Source organism: Paramormyrops kingsleyae, chromosome 13, assembly GCF_048594095.1.
Source record: "Paramormyrops kingsleyae isolate MSU_618 chromosome 13, PKINGS_0.4, whole genome shotgun sequence".
NCBI lineage: Eukaryota > Metazoa > Chordata > Actinopteri > Osteoglossiformes > Mormyridae > Paramormyrops > Paramormyrops kingsleyae.
In genome coordinates, this window is record NC_132809.1 from 18,754,042 (window position 1) to 18,771,729 (window position 17,688).

The 17,688-nt window shown below is 47.5% G+C and overlaps 1 protein-coding gene across 4 annotated transcripts in view; it reads left to right on the forward strand.

Annotated features, from left to right (window-relative positions):
* Nucleotides 1-133: 133 nt before the first annotated feature.
* znf469 (zinc finger protein 469) overlaps nt 134-17,688 on the forward strand; it is a 134,604-nt gene continuing 117,049 nt past the window's right edge. For 2 of the 4 annotated variants that reach the window (XM_072698345.1, XM_072698343.1), the window contains exon 1: nt 134-237. The gene's annotated coding sequence lies outside the window, so the exon portion shown is untranslated. Of the gene's footprint in view, nt 238-1,041; nt 1,145-17,688 lie in introns of those variants that run through there. The other 2 variants (XM_023817393.2, XM_072698344.1) reach the window with 2 other exon arrangements.

Below are 17,688 nucleotides of genomic sequence, written 5' to 3' on the forward strand. Positions count from 1 at the left end.
GTTCATTCCTCTGTATTAAATAACACGCCAAATAGCCGCACATCAGCAGGGACACTTATCTGCACCGCGGAAACGGAGAGGTTAAAAGCGCTTGGTGAGTGGGGAAGGGGTCCCTGCGGCTGGGGCTGCGCGGTGCGGCCGCTGGGAGGGAGGAGGTCCGTCTCAGCGCAGCATCTCAGCCTCTCAACATTTCCAGAAGTTTCCCAGACGTCTGGTTCACTTGTGATCTTTTCATTGGTAAGTCCCCCTCACACGGCAGAATTTACTAATGTCGTTTTTCAACCTGGCATTTCTTTTTTTTTTTAAAGTAACAGGCCTCTTTGAAGAGCCAGCGGTGGGTTGCGGGCTGTGTAGCTGGTGGGCAGGTAGCGGTGCCGCCGATCGGCGTCTCTGTTTACTTCCCCTTGTGTTCAGTGTATTTGTAGCAGCGGAACTATGGCGCAAATATTTGCATTTGCTTCTTGTCGCGGTTTAGTTTATGTTCAGTTTTCTTTTTTTATTATCTATGGCTGTGATACAGGTTACTTAATATTAGGCGCGATTTGTTATTTTGTTATATTCAACCAGATTATAGATTCTGCATGTAAACAGTGAATAGATGGTATAGGTATTGCATTTTGTGGCACAGATTTATATAGGAAGTTACTGAAAATAGGTAAATTATTTGATAGACGCATTTTCAGCAAATCGACGTATACTTCTGAGTGTAGGACGCGTCACGAATTTGCGTGTAGTCCTTTCTCCGGGGTTATGCTAATATTTTGTTTATCATTACATAATATCACATCGTTCCAAAATAATCGAATTCCACCAATAACTATGTTTACCTAAATCAGAACTGTAATTACGGTATGTCTTATTCTTGGAGAAAAGATCACAGGTTTGTGATCGATGAAGAAATAAGCAGGTGTGCATAACACACATTTTAATTAGTTTTAATTAGTTTTATAAGAGTTTCATTGATGAAATGTGGAAAACTAGTCTGGTGCGGAAGGAGGGAGGGAGGCTAGAAAGGAAGTTGGAAGGGAGGGAAGATGAAGGATGAGAGGAGCAGAGCCTCAGCAGCTGCGAGCGAGCGCCTCTGCTTTCAGGCGCATCCCGAAACAGGATAAGGTCCAGCGGCCGGAACACATTTTTGGATGGGGTAAATCAAATAATTCAGCCATTAAAAGGAGTATAGTGTGTATTGAGTCTTAGTACATTGTTTAAAATGTTAGATATTAATAACACAAATGATGTACATTTCAGTACTGGATTACAGGTGTATTAGTCTGCTAGTAAGTGACCTGGAAATGACAGGTAAACCTTAAACCAGGCATTGTGAAGATTCATGTACTTTTCAGGATGCTGTGTGGTAGAGTTGTGAGAGATCCAAACTTGTGATATTGGCGGCAATTCATATTCCCAAAAAAGAGCCTTGTACTGTACTGTTGACTGAGGTATTTAACCCAAAGCTGTTTCAGGGATCCATGCAGCTGTAAAAATATAGTTGAAAGCCATGGAAGTTGGTTTGGATTAAAAAGCATGTGCTAAGCACAACAATGATCAATGCTTTCCAGATACAATATGTTGATTCTGTAGCTTCTTTTTCTGGATATATATGTGATTGCATCTTCCACCCGCTTGCCTCGGATCTATCACCCATCGCGTTCTTCCCTAGTTTCTGTGCTGAAATTTATTACAGAGCAGAACTGTGAATTAAAGATGTAATGCCCTCCCTGTTTATTTTCTAAATCATTTCACCAGAATATGCATTAAATTGGGAATAAATTCAACTCTGAATGAAGAATCAGACAACAAGTAAAGTTTTTTGCATACTGCTTTGTCTTGAGGGATTAGAGTAGAATCATTTCAATGTCTTTAAGGGTTTTCATGCACACAGATACGTTCTCCATCTCAGAGCATGCTGCACTTTTCAGAGAACTGCTTATGGTACATGGATGGATAGTCAGTTCATTTCGGTTATGGACTGATGTCTCCATTATGTCTAGATGCAGAAAGTAGTGAATCCACTGTGGAATGTTTAATTATGGTATATTTTAGGTGCCATCAAATATCATCCACTATTCAGGCACTATTCAGAACATTATGGTAATGAGTATCCATCTGTCGGTCTCCCAAGTGCTTAATTTGACCTGTTCATATTGCTTAACACATCAAATTGTCATGACTTTCGAGATGAAGGATTCGAGGGCAGGCGTTTTTGACAAACCAAAGGGGTTTTATTGTAATAAAATGAAACGATAGAGACGAAATAAACAGGACCAGAAGGGATCAAAATGACAAGTATAGACATTGGAAGGACACAAGCTGACAGGCGGCGCAACATCAATGACCAGACTGGCGAGGGTGAGACAAACAGGCACTAAAATCCATAGAGTAACATGGGGCAACAAGCGTCAGGGGCGGCACATCAGGGCCACGTGACGGAGGAGACAGGAGGGTCAGGCAGACGTGGCAGGCAGGATGTAACATAAATATGTAACTTTTCCTTAGTCCTAAGTGTTACGTGAATCCTGGGCGCCCTGCCCTGACTCACCTCAGCATCCCGCTCCTGCTGTGTGGAGGGCTCAGTGCTTCTCCCTGCATTTCACAGCCAGATATTTTCAAAATCTCTGTTAGATTGACACTGGGAGCAGGTGAAAAACAAGACTTATTATTTCAGTAGTGAGTATGTGACATCTTGCCTTTGTGAGTCCTGGAAATGGCTGAATGAGACTGAATGAGTCACCATGAAGGTGGTCATTGTGCAGGGAGGGGTCCATGCATCTGCATTCCACACCCCCACACAATATAGACACATTTGCAGATCTTATGATAAAGTCTGAATGGTCTCCCCCCATTTTCTGCTGTACACTGCCCGGCATGGGATTTGTGCCTCTCTCTCTGTCTGTGCCTCTACGGCATAAGCCATGGAAAGGTGTGTGGATGTTTAAACTGATGTGCTTTTATTTGATGCGAATTCCCACTGCACTGCTCAGAATGACTACCAAGTGTGTCATGGACCAGCTGTTCATGGAGGACTGCCTCGGTGACTCATCGGCTTGGTGAAAAATTACTTTTTGTTTTTTGTTCGTCTTTACAGGCAATAAAGACTGTCCTCAGTGAGGAAAGCTAAATAATGTGTTATTCTCTGTTACTTTATTTGGATGGACTTGCCCTGAATCTCTTACATGCATCATACTCTTAATCCAGAAGACTATCAACTGGCACCAGAACCTCAATTCTGGACCTGGAAATAATGCTCCAATGGACTTAAAGAACCTCGGCTATTTATAATAAAAACTCTCAATTCCTTTAAAAGCCATCTTTTCAAACTGAAGTGTCTCAAGGTCCCCTTTCAAGCGAAAGGCTTTCAGTGGCGTTAGGCCGCTGTATTTTACGGCTGTGAACACCAGAGCCACTGCTGTGATGTCTTGGCACCGTGCGGCTCAGTGGGTTTGGACCTCGTGCCTGTGATTGTACGCCTCAAACCGCAGGGTTGGCTGAGTGATGCCACTGTTGGGCCCCTGAGTGAAGCCCTTAAGCCCCAATGACTCCAGGGACTGTCTGACCTGCTCTCAGCTGTGTGTCGCTTTGGATAAAAGGGCCTGAAAAATAAACAAAATGTAAATTTACACCAGTTTGAATCTCTGCAGACCTTGGACCTGTTTAGACAGTTCATTCTGGTTGGGAAAGGAATATCTGTACTCCATGGGAGAAATGCAATTGTTTGTTAACAAAATATGATGAAAGGAAGCTGGTTTTTCAAGGAAGCTTTCAGCTGCCTTGGGAAACTTTATTTTCTTCCACATATTTGTTATGGTTACAAATATGATTATAGTACAACGGTCATGCGTCGTTAGGAGCCCCAAGATGTTTGATAAATATAAAATTCCAAATGCAGTTGAGCTGACAAGAGATTAGTCTAGGGGAGGAATAATGGTGAAAACTCTTCACAGGGGCCTGATTTCATCACCGTGTATGGTGCAAGGTGCCTGATGTGTTAATTATCTGGCAGGCAGCCATGTTCCTCAGTGTGCCTGTGGCTGATTGGATATGAAAGGGTGTGACACCTATGGGTAGCGTGTGCCCATGACTGATTGGATATGAGAGGGTATGACACCTATGGGTAGCGTGTGCCTGTGGCTGATTGGATAAGAGAGGGTGTGACACCTATGGGTAGCGTGTGCCTGTGGCTGATTGGATAAGAGAGGGTGTGACACCTATGGGTAGCGTGTGCCTGTGGCTGATTGGATAAGAGAGGGTGTGACACCTATGGGTAGCGTGTGCCCGTGACTGATTGGATAAGAGAGGGTGTGACACCTATGGGTAGCGTGTGCGTGTGGCTGATTGGATTTGAGAGGGTGGGATTGGATAGCTCAGGCTGCCCATGTGAGGGTATGATTGGCATAATGTGCCAGAAGAAAACTGTGTGTCCTGCAGGCAGAGACAATGCAATGAAATGCTCGCTATACTGTGTCCATCTGTCCAAAGCTCATAAGCATTCGTAATGTTAGTCTCTGTTCCTCCTGTATTATTATTATTATTATTATTATTATTATTATTATTATTATTATTAGTAGTAGTAGTAGTAGTAGTAGTAGTATTTCAACTAATCACAGAGTTCAACCAAAGCAGAATATTGTTAGCAGCAGAAGTCACAAAGTTCTTCAGCCCTCACCCCCTATACTGCCTGGTACAGGCGGCAGCCCTCACCCCCTATACTGCCTGGTACAGGCGGCAGCCCTCACCCCCTATACTGCCTGGTACAGGCGGCAGCCCTCACCCCCTATACTGCCTGGTACAGGCGGCAGCCCTCACCCCCTATACTGCCTGGTACAGGCTGCAGCCCTCACCCCCTATACTGCCTGGTACAGGCTGCAGCCCTCACCCCCTATGCTGCCTGGTACAGGCTGCAGCCCTCACCCCCTATACTGCCTGGTACAGGCTGCAGCCCTCACCCCCTATGCTGCCTGGTACAGGCTGCAGCCCTCACCCCCTATACTGTCCGGTACAGGCTGCAGCCCTCAACCCCTATGCTGCCCGGTCCAGACTGCAGCCCTCACCCCCTATGCTGCCCAGTCCAGACTGCAGCCCTCACCCCCTATGCTGCCCGGTCCAGGCCCCTCACCCCCTATGCTGCCCGGTCCAGACTGCAGCCCTCACCCCCTATGCTGCCCGGTCCAGACTGCAGCCCTCACCCCCTATGCTGCCCGGTCCAGACTGCAACCCTTACCCCCTATGCTGCCCGGTCCAGACTGCAGCCCTCACCCCCTATGCTGCCCGGTCCAGGTCCCTCACCCCCTATGCTGCCCGGTCCAGGCCCCTCACCCCCTATGCTGCCCGGTCCAGGCCCCTCACCCCCTATGCTGCCCGGTCCAGACTGCAGCCCTCACCCCCTATGCTGTCCGGTCCAAACTGCAGCCCTCACCCCCTATGCTGCCCGGTCCAGACTGCAGCCCTTACCCCCTATGCTGCCCGGTCCAGACTGCAGCCCTCACCCCCTATGCTGCCCGGTCCAGGTCCCTCACCCCCTATGCTGCCCGGTCCAGGTCCCTTACCCCCTATGCTGCCCGGTCCAGGTCCCACACCCCGCTGTGAATCGATTAGTGGATGCTTTTTTTTTAATTGACCCAGAGTGACTTTTATCCTGCTGGGACTTGAACCGACAACCACTTAAAGTAGTCTTTATTATTATTATCAAACAGTCACTGTGTCGTCCTTAAGGTCTGCTTATATGTCCGCTTTTAAAATATACATTTACGTTTTTAGGTTGAACTTTTTCTTGTTTTAACTGTTTCAAAGGTTTTTTTTCCTGTAAAATCAATTATTTGTATCCATTTGTTTAAGCCAAGCAGTCAAAATACCAGTTCATCACCCAAAGCACTTTTACATCTTGGATTATGAGTCAAGGCACATAGTTAATTCCTTGCAGTAGACGGAGTGATATTTTTAACTTGACTTTTTAAAAAGTCAGAATGGCATTCCGCCACACTTGTAAAATCAGCCATGTTTGTGTTGCTTTTTAGAAGTGAAGTGACACAGATGGCATGAGCTTGTTACCACGGCAGCAGTGAGCTCTGGAGTGTGCCAGACGAGGAGTGAAACTGCTGGAGGTTCACCAGTGGATGAAGAGTGCAGTAACTCTCCTTTGTAAAGCTCTCCTTTGGCAACACTGTCCTCAGTATGGTGTGTGACCGGCTTTTCCTTTGCTATTATTTTTCCACATTTCCTGTCGTTTGCTTGGTCTGGGCAGTGTGTGCATTGGAAGCTGGTGGTGTGCCCATGTATGCTGTGTTGTGGTCCGGGATTTGAAGTCTTCCCCTGGCACAGCACAGCGCCGAGACATCTCTGACACATTCTACAGTTAGACAGTGCTGGGTCTTTAGTCTGGGTGGAAATGGAGTCCCTCTCCATCTTCAGTGTGTTATGCTTAAGACAGGGAACCCAGGAAATCATGGACAAAGGGATGTTTATATATGTTTATATATGTGTGTCTGTTTACATTAAATATTATATATAGCTCAATAATACAGAAGTTCTTTACCAAATATTTTGCAGCTGTAGGGAGAGTTCCTGGATGTTGGCCAGCTGTGTAGAGTTGTAGAGGTTCGTCGTCTAAAGGTGTTCTGCTCAGAGGAAGGACTGATCATGCAGTGCCCTCGTTGGAGTGCCAGAAATTAGCCTCTCATTGTTTCTCCCCGAGTTGCTTTCAGCAGCTAATTTAAGAATCCATGAGCCAAACTGAACTGGCATGAGATGCATTAATATGCTGTGTCCTTCATCTGTCTTACACTTCATTTGCTCTTCACATTTTATTTTTCTCTCTTGCTCCCTGCTTCTTTGCCAATATCGCTCACCTTTCCTGCTGTCATCATGAGTAACGCATGATAATCAGTATGGAAAATAACAGATGGTGCTTCACTGGAATACAGTGAGTGGAGCTTCATCAGTCATTGCAGGATCCTGTGAATGGTGCTGAGGAGAGAAGCCACCTCCTCTCCCAGGCACCCAGCAGAGCTTCTCCCTTTATACAGCTGAGCAGACCTGCATTTGGGCTGCTTCCGCTGGGAGTCACCAGGAGGCCTTAGCAAGGCTCCTCCCAGCCGCAGCCTGCTGCTTCACACTGTCGTATCTGAACTCGGTAAAGCTTCACTTCAAACTGTTCTCCAGTTTACTGTATGCAGTATTGAATCAAATGTGTGTGTCTTCTATATGGTTTTCTTGTGCACTTTTCTCACCTTGTCGTCAGATGATCTGGTGTGTTATAGAGCTACACTGGTTTCACGTCCACATCTAACACAGCATCTAGTGAGACACGGCTCGCCCCCCATGAACTCCTAGGCACGCCTGAAGCTCGTCTAAGCTAAGTGCTTCTCTGTGTATCAGTCTGCTTGCTTCCCTTGGTTCCTTGTTCTTCGTCTGGTGTGGATTTGCTTTCTTGCTCTGTATTCCTTGTATCGACTTCTGCCCATATTGTGGATTCCCCAATTGGATCGCAGTTTTGGTTTGTTTTGTTTTTTCCTGCTTTTTGCCCCTGATTCTACCCTTGGACTGTGAGTCTGGGAATAAACCTTCTTGCACTTGGAAAGTCTTTGTCCAGTCGTTTGAAGCGAGCTGTTCTGAGGTGAAGAGGATGCATCTTTTATTGTGTAGTTTCAAGGTAATTAAACTTGGGATTTTCAGGTGTGAAAAGTTATTTTGTTCCTGGCTGACTCAAACAAAATAAAGAGATACTTAGGGTCAGCTGTTTCAGTACTTCAGTAAGCAGTCAGGACTGATTTGGGCCAGATGTATGTAATAGTGAGTGGGATATGTAGACTCCCCCTCGCCCAGCCGAAGTGCTTGTCTGTGACCACCACCAGAAATACTAGGTAAGGCATAAGCCAGTGTTTCCAAAGACCAACACAAATGCATGCGTCAAGTTTGTCGGAAACCACCTGTGTGATCCTCAAGAATTCTGGAAGAGATGAGTCAAAACGTGGACTTCGTTGGCTGTGGAAGGCCCTGTTATGTCTGGTGAAAACCAAACCCCCCATTCTTTAAGAGAACAGCCCAAGTCTGATGTTAGTAGTGTCATGGAGTTTCTGCACTGTATTAGAACCTAGAATGACTTACATTGTTAGAGAATGTCGCTTTATTGCAGAAAATTTACTGAAGTTGCCTTAGATGATATATTTGCTACTTGAAACCAAGTTTGCCTATTTAATCTAATACCCAGTTTTGGTTGAAGAATAGTTATACTGATGCAAAAGATGTGACAGGGGACAAATGCATTTTCACGTTGCATTTGCTTTATGTGTCCTTTTCTTGAAGACGATAATGGTAAAAATTTTGAACCTCCAGATGTTCACCAGACGGTGTCACTGAGCATGCTCTGTTAGCTCGTTCTGAGGGAAGCAGGCTGAGGGGGTGTCGGCATCATATTTTAAAAAGGTACTCAGTGTGGGTAGACATGCCTCTGGCTGAACTTAATTCGGCCTTTTTATTTGAAAACCTAGTGAGGGCCATTGAATAATTTCTTCTTAATGTTTCTCAGGTCGGGGAAGATGGCCATAGTAATGAAGCTTTATTGGAAAACCCTGCTCTTATGAATCGGTTTCGTGGAACTTGGAAAAGCGGCAATCATTTCTTCTTGTTTCCCGGAGAGCAGGCTTTATGGTTGCTGTCGGTCCATATGCCACAAAGCTTTCCACGGAGGACTAGCCACAGCAGCAGCTCCAGAATGGTTGACATCAGTGGAAACTGAAATGGAGAAGGAGGTTTTTTCTTCTTTTGTTTGTGAATGAAGTTCATTTGAGTGCTGGGACTTGACTCTAAGTCTTCAGCATCTTCGGTACTGCAGGCCTTAAAGCCGCGGTCAGGCCGTCCGTGTCTCCGCCTTCCCAGGGCCGTGGCCCATCTGTGTCTGTTTTAGTGCTGCGTGGTTCAGGCCAGCCAAGCTGTCCTTTGGCACATGTGTCTTGGCCTCTTCTCCAGGGTGCAAACGACCCAGGTGCAGGCTGAGCAACACAACTTTAGGCACTTCCAATGTCTGTGGCGTGTACTTGGAACCAGCACACCGAATTTAGCTGCAATGTCTTCCATATGGAGCGGTTTTGTCTTTACCACCATCGACATGTCCTCTGGATTGTTTCGCGGCTCCCGTCACACTTGACGGGCCCCCGTACATTGGGAACATGCCCTATGCATTAAGCCCCCATTTGTTTGGTTTTACGACGTAGTCTGATTTCTGCCAAGAAAACGTAAACAGACATGCATCGTGGGGAATTTTAGGGGAATTTAATTGTAATCATCAGTATTATTTCAGTATGCGCTGTGCTACAGGAATAAAATGAACGGGAGGCTTTCGCCTGGTTATTTTTATAGATATATTTCATTGAGCTCTTTGAAAGAAATGTGTGAAGGGTGACTCATCACTGTGGTTTTACTGGGAACGTGAGGAACTTTTAAATCATGTCTAGTGCCGACGTAAATGTCAGTGTAAATGTTGCTGCTATTTGTACAAATGTTGAAAGCGGTGATCGTCATACCTGGAGCATTGCGGGTACTCTGTCTATCATGTAGACATTGCGGGTACTCTGTCTGTCACGTGGGCATTGCGGGTATTCTGTCTGTCACGCGGTCATTGCGGGTACTCTGTCTTTCACGTGGACATTGCTGGTACTCTGTCTATTATGTGGACATTGCGGGTACTTGGTCTGTCACGTGGACATTGCGGGTACTCTGTCTGTTATGTGGACATTGCGGGTACTCTGTCTGTTATGTGGACATTGCGGGTACTTGGTCTGTCACATGGACATTGCGGGTACTCTGTCTGTTATGTGGACATTGCGGGTACTCTGTCTTTCACGTGGACATTGCTGGTACTCTGTCTGTTATGTGGACATTGCGGGTACTTGGTCTGTCACGTGGACATTGCTGGTACTCTGTCTGTTATGTGGACATTGCGGGTACTTGGTCTTTCACGTGGACATTGCGGGTACTCTGTCTGTCATGTGAACATTGCGGGTACTTGGTCTGTCACGTGGGCATTGCGGGTACTTTGTCACGCTGGGAAGATATTGTAGTCCACAGGCAGATGGGGGATGCAGGGTTTCTTTAGCTGTTTTCTTTTTTTTTTAAATTAGCCATAAGAACATTCTTTCCACCACTGTCACCGTCACTAATCTAAGCAGCATACTTTCCGCTTGCATTCAGACATTTTTTCTGTATTTCGGAAGTGGGATCATATGGTGCTCCATCATACGTGGTATGGTGTTTCCCTGTCGGGTACACAGCTGTCACCATGCATACGGGGAAGGTATGGCCTCCAGGTTACTCATTTAATAGGGCTTTCCTCTTTGATCATCAGCTACCAATTAGCAGGATCCTTGTCTATCTGATCTCTCGGATTGGCTGGTCCCTTGGAGCGGACGGGTGCTAGGATTGGTCAGATGGTCAGAATGTCTGTGAAACGCCCTTGCAGAAAGTCAGGAGTTTGAAGCCATGGTGAGTTAGAACTGCACAATGGGAACTGCCTCCCAACTGCTCATCCCCCTTCCTGGTGGGGGTAGTTCGCGGCTCGGTGGGTTGAGACATCGTGCCTGTGATCATAAGGTCACTGGCTCAGACCCCAAAGTCGTCAGAGTGATGTCACCATCAGGCCACTGAGTAAGGACCTTAACCCCCAGTTGCTCTGGGGACTGTCTGACCCCGCTTCCTCAATTGTATGTTGCCTTGGATAAAAGCATCTGGTAAATAAATAAAATGTAATGGATACGGGTGACACACTGCCATCTTGTCTGAATGAGGTGACGTGATGCAGTTGTTCTAGCAGTGGCAGGTCTGCTATATCAGGGCTTTCAGCTCAGAAAGAATGAAAACAGCCCTGTTTTCTGAGTGACTTGGGCCTGTATACACATTAAGCAGCCTCAGTAAACCTGCCTGTTAGATGCTGTACAGGCTTGAGCTAACACAAGCATTCATGCTGAAATAGGCATGCTAACACGAGAGTTGCCACTCGCGGTTACCGGAATGCACCCACGTAACACGAGTTCGTTCAAGTTGTATGACCTACACATGCCACACCATTAATGACACACAGACTGGCGTGTTCACACGCAAGCTGTCACGCACACATGTTAACTCCACGTAAGTGATTTCACATGTCACACACCCTTACAATCTCCTGCGTGTGCTCTCGCTCATGCCCGCCAGCCCCGTGTTGGCACCCGCTCTCCCCCCTCCTAGTGGCACTGTACCGTCATATGTGCACATGGCTTTCTCATGTGGGCATGTATTCACAGTGTTCTTTTTTGATGTCATGCACTATATGGACAAAAGTATTGGGAGACCCGCCTTTACACACACATGAACTTTAATGACGTCCCATTCTAAATCCATAGGCATCAATATGGAGCTGGTACTCCCTTTGCAGCTATAACAGCTTCCACTCTTCTGGGGTGGCTTTCTACAAGATTTTGGAGTGTGTCTGTGGAAATTTTTGCCCATTTATCCAGAAGAGCATTTGTGAGGTCAGGCATTGATGTTGGATGTGAAGGCCTGGCTCACAATCTCCCTTCTAGTTCATCCAAAAGGTGTTTGATGGGGTTGAGGTCAGGGCTCTGTGCAGGCCAGTCAAGTTCTTCCACACCAGACTCACCCAACCATATCTTTATGGACCTTGATGTGCACTGGGGCACAGTCCTGCTGGAACAGAAAAGGACCTTCCCCAAACTGTTCCCACAAATTTGGAAGCATGGAAGCATTTGGAATTGTCCAAAATGTCATGGAGTGCTGAAGAATTAAGAGTTCCCTTCTCTGGATCTAAGGGGCCTAGGCCAACCACTGAAAAACAACCCCATACCATTATCCCTCCTCCACCAAACGTTACAGCTGGCACAATGCAGTCAGGTAGGTAACGTTCTCCTGGCATCTGCCACATCCAGACATGTCCATCATGTCCATGATTTGTCACTCCACAGAACGCATTTCCACTGCTCCAGAGTCCAGTGGTGGCGTGCTTTACACCACTCCATCTGACGCTTGGCATTGCACTTGGTGATGTGAGGCTTGCATACAGCTGCTCGGCCAGGGAAGCCCATTCCATGAAACTACTGGTGCACAATTTTTGTACTGGGGTTAATTCCAGAGGAAGTTTGGAACTCTGCAGTTACTGAGTCAACAGAGTGTTGGGGACTTTTATGCACTATCCACCTCAGCAAGCCCACTCTGTTACTTTACATGGTTTGCCACTTTGTGGCTGAGTTTCTGTTGTTCCTAAACGTTTCCACTTTGCAATAATACCACTTACAATTCACCATGGAATATCTAGCAGGGAAGAAATTTCACAAACTGACTTATTGCATCCTATGACAGTACCATGCTTGAATTCACTGCACTCTTCAGAACGACCCATTCTTTCACAAATGTTTCTAATCCTGACTGCATGGCTACATTCTTGATTTTATACACCTCTGACAATGGGTCTGAATGAAGCACCTGAATTCAGTGATTGAGAGGTGTGTCCCAATATTTCTGTCCAAATCTTGGGGCCTGGGGCCCATTTGGATGGCAGGTCTGCATATAAACGGCTGCCGCTGCATGGTGATTATAGAAGGAGGAGCGGAGTCCCTCGTTACCCCACTGTCCCCAAATCCATCCAAACAGAACTGCAGCCATGCTGTCTGCCCCCTGGATGGTGGCCCCCTACCCAGGCTGCCAGCGCTGCCTAACTGGGCGTCTTCGCTTCCCTGGATGGTGGCCCCCTACCCAGGCTGCCAGCGCTGCCTAACTGGGCGTCTTCGCTTCCTTGGATGGTGGCCCCCTACCCAGGCTGCCAGCGCTGCCTAAGTGGCCGTCTTCGCTTCCCTGGATGGTGGCCCCCTACCCAGGCTGCCAGCGCTGCCTAAGTGGCCGTCTTCGCTTCCCTGGATGGTGGCCCCCTACCCAGGCTGCCAGTGCTTCCTAAGTGGCCGTCTTCGCTTCCCTGGATGGTGGCCCCCTACCCATGCTGCCAGCGCTGCCTAAGTGGCCGTCTTCGCTTCCTTGGATGGTGGCCCCCTACCCAGGCTGCCAATGCTGCCTAAGTGGCCGTCTTCGCTTCCCTGGATGGTGGCCCCCTACCCAGGCTGCCAGTGCTGCCTAAGTGGCCGTCTTCGCTTCCCTGGATGGTGGCCCCCTACCCAGGCTGCCAGTGCTGCCTAAGTGGCCGTCTTCGCTTCCTTGGATGGTGGCCCCCTACCCAGCCTGCCAGTGCTGCCTAACTGGGCGTCTTCGCTTCTCTGGCACGTTCCAGTCTTCATAATGATTGCTTCCTGCATGTTTACTGGGCTTTTCTTTTCATTGACGTTTCTCTCTGGAGTTCGGCGTCCCTCTGCCAGTGTGGTCCCAGTCCATACGGCTGTAATTCTCACACATATAAGGGTAATATGTGTTATTGCCCTTCTTCCAGACCCCACTGGTGGAAGCAGGTGCTGCAGCAGGTGGGAGACCAAGTACATGGGATTTTTCACTTGGGCCAAGTTTTGTCAGGAAAATATCAAATCTTTTACTGTGGCTGCATGTTTCATACACGTTAGCAAAGCTTTCAGTTAATATTGATATTTGAAATATGTCGCCCGGCTGAATGACCGTGACCTACCTAGAAGCACATCACTTTTTTGCACCAAGGGTAAGTCAAAATAAAGGTCTGGTTTATTGTAAGATTGTGAAAACTTTTGGATGACCTCGGTTCTCATCTCCCCCCCCCCACCCCCAGGCTTGTGTAGGAACATCGCGCATTTGTTACACATCAGATATGAGTGCAGTCATAGACAGACTATCATACAGCAGCTCGGAGTGCTGAAGGGCTGAGGCTCTGGCTGATCCAGGTGGCCTGCACCTGAACCTGGGCTCCGTTGACATCAGTGATGCATTGTGTTTTCCGAGTTTTTTTTTTTTTTTTTTTTTTTTTAAACCAGATTCTGTGTGGCTGTTATTATTAGGTAGGGTTTGCTTATCCTGGGTGGGGTTTGGCATTTATGCTGTTGGGACAGGCCTCCAATCCACCAGAGAAGCTTGGCAGAATGCCAGCACTAGGAGGCGGAGATGGCCGAAGTCTCCGAGAGCCATCAGACTGCGGAAGAGGAGGGTCGCTTAGCTGAAACGCTCGGGAGAGGGGTGTGGGCGGGGGCAAGGGCCGGGAAGGGCCGAGGGACACAGTGAAACAAAAACAGTTGAACTGGTTTGCTCAGTGATGTACTCTCAACCTCCCCCCCACAGAGTAGAGTTCAACTCTGGTATAGTGCCCCTGCTGGTGAGCTGGAGCATTTGCATGCCAGGTATAGATGGAGGATCAGCGAGCAAAGTGTGGTCGCCAGTGCTGGCATCTGGATAAAATTCTGATCCTGGGTTCGGAGAGGCTAGTAACCTGGAGTCCCCGGCACGGAATGCGGCACATAGGCTCCTGGCTTTTGCAAAGGGTTTCACTGACCCACGGTGGCCATAGCTGTTCCTGATGGAGGCAGGCGAGTGAAATAAGGGCTGACCTGGGTGGCGGGGGGCTTGGCGGGGGGGTGGGGTGATATGGATAAAATGAAAAAAGAGAACTTGGCAGAGAGGGAGAGGAGAGATTATCAGAATGAAGGATGAGAGGCTCCACAAAGTGCGCTTTTGTCCTGCATGTCATGTTTGGAGAGCAAATGAAAAGCCAGAAAGCTGTGCCTGTGCTCACATACGCACACGCATACACACACACACACACACACACACACACACACACACATACACATACACACGGACACACACATACAGTACACACGGACCCACACTCGTGCACACACACACATGGACACACACACACAAACACACATGCATGCATGCACAAACATACGCACACACACACGGACACACACACACAAACACACACATACACATGGACACACGCGCACAAACACACACACACGCATGCATGCACACACACACACGCACACACACACATGGACACACACACACACACACATACACATGGACACACACACATGCATGCACGCACATACACGTTTTTATTCATATCTTTGTAGAGACTGCCCATTCATTTCTATGGACGTAACCCTAATCCAACATGACGACCTTAACCCCTATCCAGCCCTGACCTTAACCATGAGTGACCAAACACATTATGAGACTTTTGGCATTTTAACTTTTTTGATTGCGTTCACAGATCTTTGTGGGGACCTGAAAAATGGTCCCCACAACATCAAAATAACAGGCTTTTGTTACATTGTAATATGTAATATAAACATAATAAAGACACAGACACACAGACACACACACACTCCTCATGTTAAACCAATGAACTCCATGAAGAATATTGCCTCATAGTCCTACATGATGTAATTATTTTTTTTAACACAACAAAGCCTGTTTGAGCGTCTGTTACTATTCTTAGAGGATCTGGCCATTCCTGCTGAATGAGCCCTTTGTGTTCTGCTGCAGATGAGTGTAACTTACAATGTAGGTTATGAAGAAGCAGATTCTTAATAGATAACCAAGTAAAAGAGTGTTTTTATAACAATGGGGCTGAGGGCTTTCTCTGCCCAGTGGTGTGGCCGCATGAGTGTGACGGGAGTTCGGGGACGGCCTGACGGCATCTTCTGGCCGTGAGAGAGAACCCTGAATGGAGTGTTTGTCTATGAATCAACTGTGGATGTCATTTGGGGTGAGGATTGGTAACCCAAAGGAGGCCAGCTCAAGGCCCGGAAGAGCCTCGAATCGCTCCAGTAAGATATCCAGATGTTTGAATGGGTGAAACTGTAATTTGCTTTGGACAAATACATCATCCAAGCAACTAAAAAATGTAAATAGAAATTTCTGGATGTGAGTCAGCAGTCTCATCCCGAGACAGACGTGCAGGCTTCCCCCCCCCCCCCCACTCCCTAAACCCCAGGCTGTGGCGTGTATACCTCCCTTACATCTGCCATCTCCTGTGAACCCACCGCTTTACTGGGAGCACTGGGATGCCCCCATCCCCCATTTTTATTCTGGTAGGCTCACACTAAAAGGCTGCTCTGATATTCCTGGTGCTTCTGCGTGTGAGAGAGAGTATGTGTCTCCCTCCATGTTTGTGTGTCATACAGACCACCCAGGGACTATCTGGGCATAACAAACACACTCCCACTGCCTCCCTGAGCTCATGGTTTATCAGGATGAGTCGTGGCAGGTGAACCCTGTCAACCTTTAGTAACACAGCTGATCTGTACTGGGAAATACAAATTCTTATGGGTCTGTCTCAGTTTCACTTTCTCCCCTTTCCTGATTGTCTAACTTCTTTGTTCGTGCCACAAATCCGGACCGGGAAGTTGGACGTGTAGAGGTTCTCATTCATGGAATTTAAGAAAATCATGAAAAAGTATGTATCTTCCTCCAGTGTTTGCCTCTTCTGGTGTTTATTTTTAATGTATAAAATCCCCACAAGGTAGAAGCTGTGGGCTGTATTGCCCTGGCATGGCCACCCCTCACCCAGCCCGTGACAGGCCAGCTTGTGATGACAGACCAGCCCATAACAGACCAGCCCGTGACAGACCAGCCCGTGACAGACCAGCCCGTGACAGACCAGCTTGTGATGACAGACCAGCCCATAACAGGCCAGCCCGTGAAAGGCCAGCCGGTGACAGGCCAGCCCGTGACAGACCAGCTTGTGACAGGCCAGCCCGTGACAGTCCAGCCCGTGACAGTTCAGCCCGTGAATGGCCAGCCGGTGACAGACCAGCCCGTGAAAGGCCAGCCGGTGACAGGCCAGTGTGATAATTAATTTGATTAAAATAAAATGGAGATTTTTTGTATTCAACAAACAGAACAAGACCAAATCAAAAAATCATTATTTACTTCAAGGCACACTCACTGACAATAATTTATTTGTAAACAATATTACCACACATTTTATGCTAATTCCATGTTTTTTGCATATTTTGTTTTTGTTTATGGTTGATGTCCTTGGAATAGTTATGGAAAATAAGCAGATTTTTTCCATTTTAAATAACCAGAAACATGCTTTTCTTTGCGGTTACTGGAGGTTGGAAGACCTCAGCTATGCCCAAATTGCAGCTCAGACAATCACTTTACGTTTGTTGTGTGTCGTAAAATGCTCCTTTTGTTGTTAAGATGCTGATCTATAAAAGCTGGTGTGGGTGCGTGGAACTCCCAGTGAGAAAAGTTTGCTAAATTCTTTGTTTCCTGTCATTTTGGAATTAGAATAACAAGACACAGCTGATCCCTAAGCCTCATTCAAGCGTGATCGAAAACACTCCAGCAGGAACTGAATTCCCATGGCTGACGGATGTGAGCGCGCCGTCTTGGCCGGCGTGAGTACAGCCTGTGCTTTGCTGTCATCCCAGGATCCTTCTCACACGCCACCTAACCTCCTTCTCTATGAACAAATATCTGGGCAGATCGTTAAGCATTTGCTGTGACACCATCCATCCATGTCCTGTGACTGCTTACCCAATGCAGGGTGATGGGCCAGTCTGAAGCCCATTTCAGGGACCCTAGAGGGCTGGGGACACCCTGGGCGGGATGCCAGTCCATCACAGGGCACAGGGCTGGGGACACCCTGGGCAGGATGCCAGTCCATCACGGGGCACAGGGCTGGGGACACCCTGGGCGGGATGCCAGTCCATCACGGGGCACAATGTTGCATGCTGCGAGGCATTTTATGGGCCAATTCCCAGAAACTGCTGCGGGGAT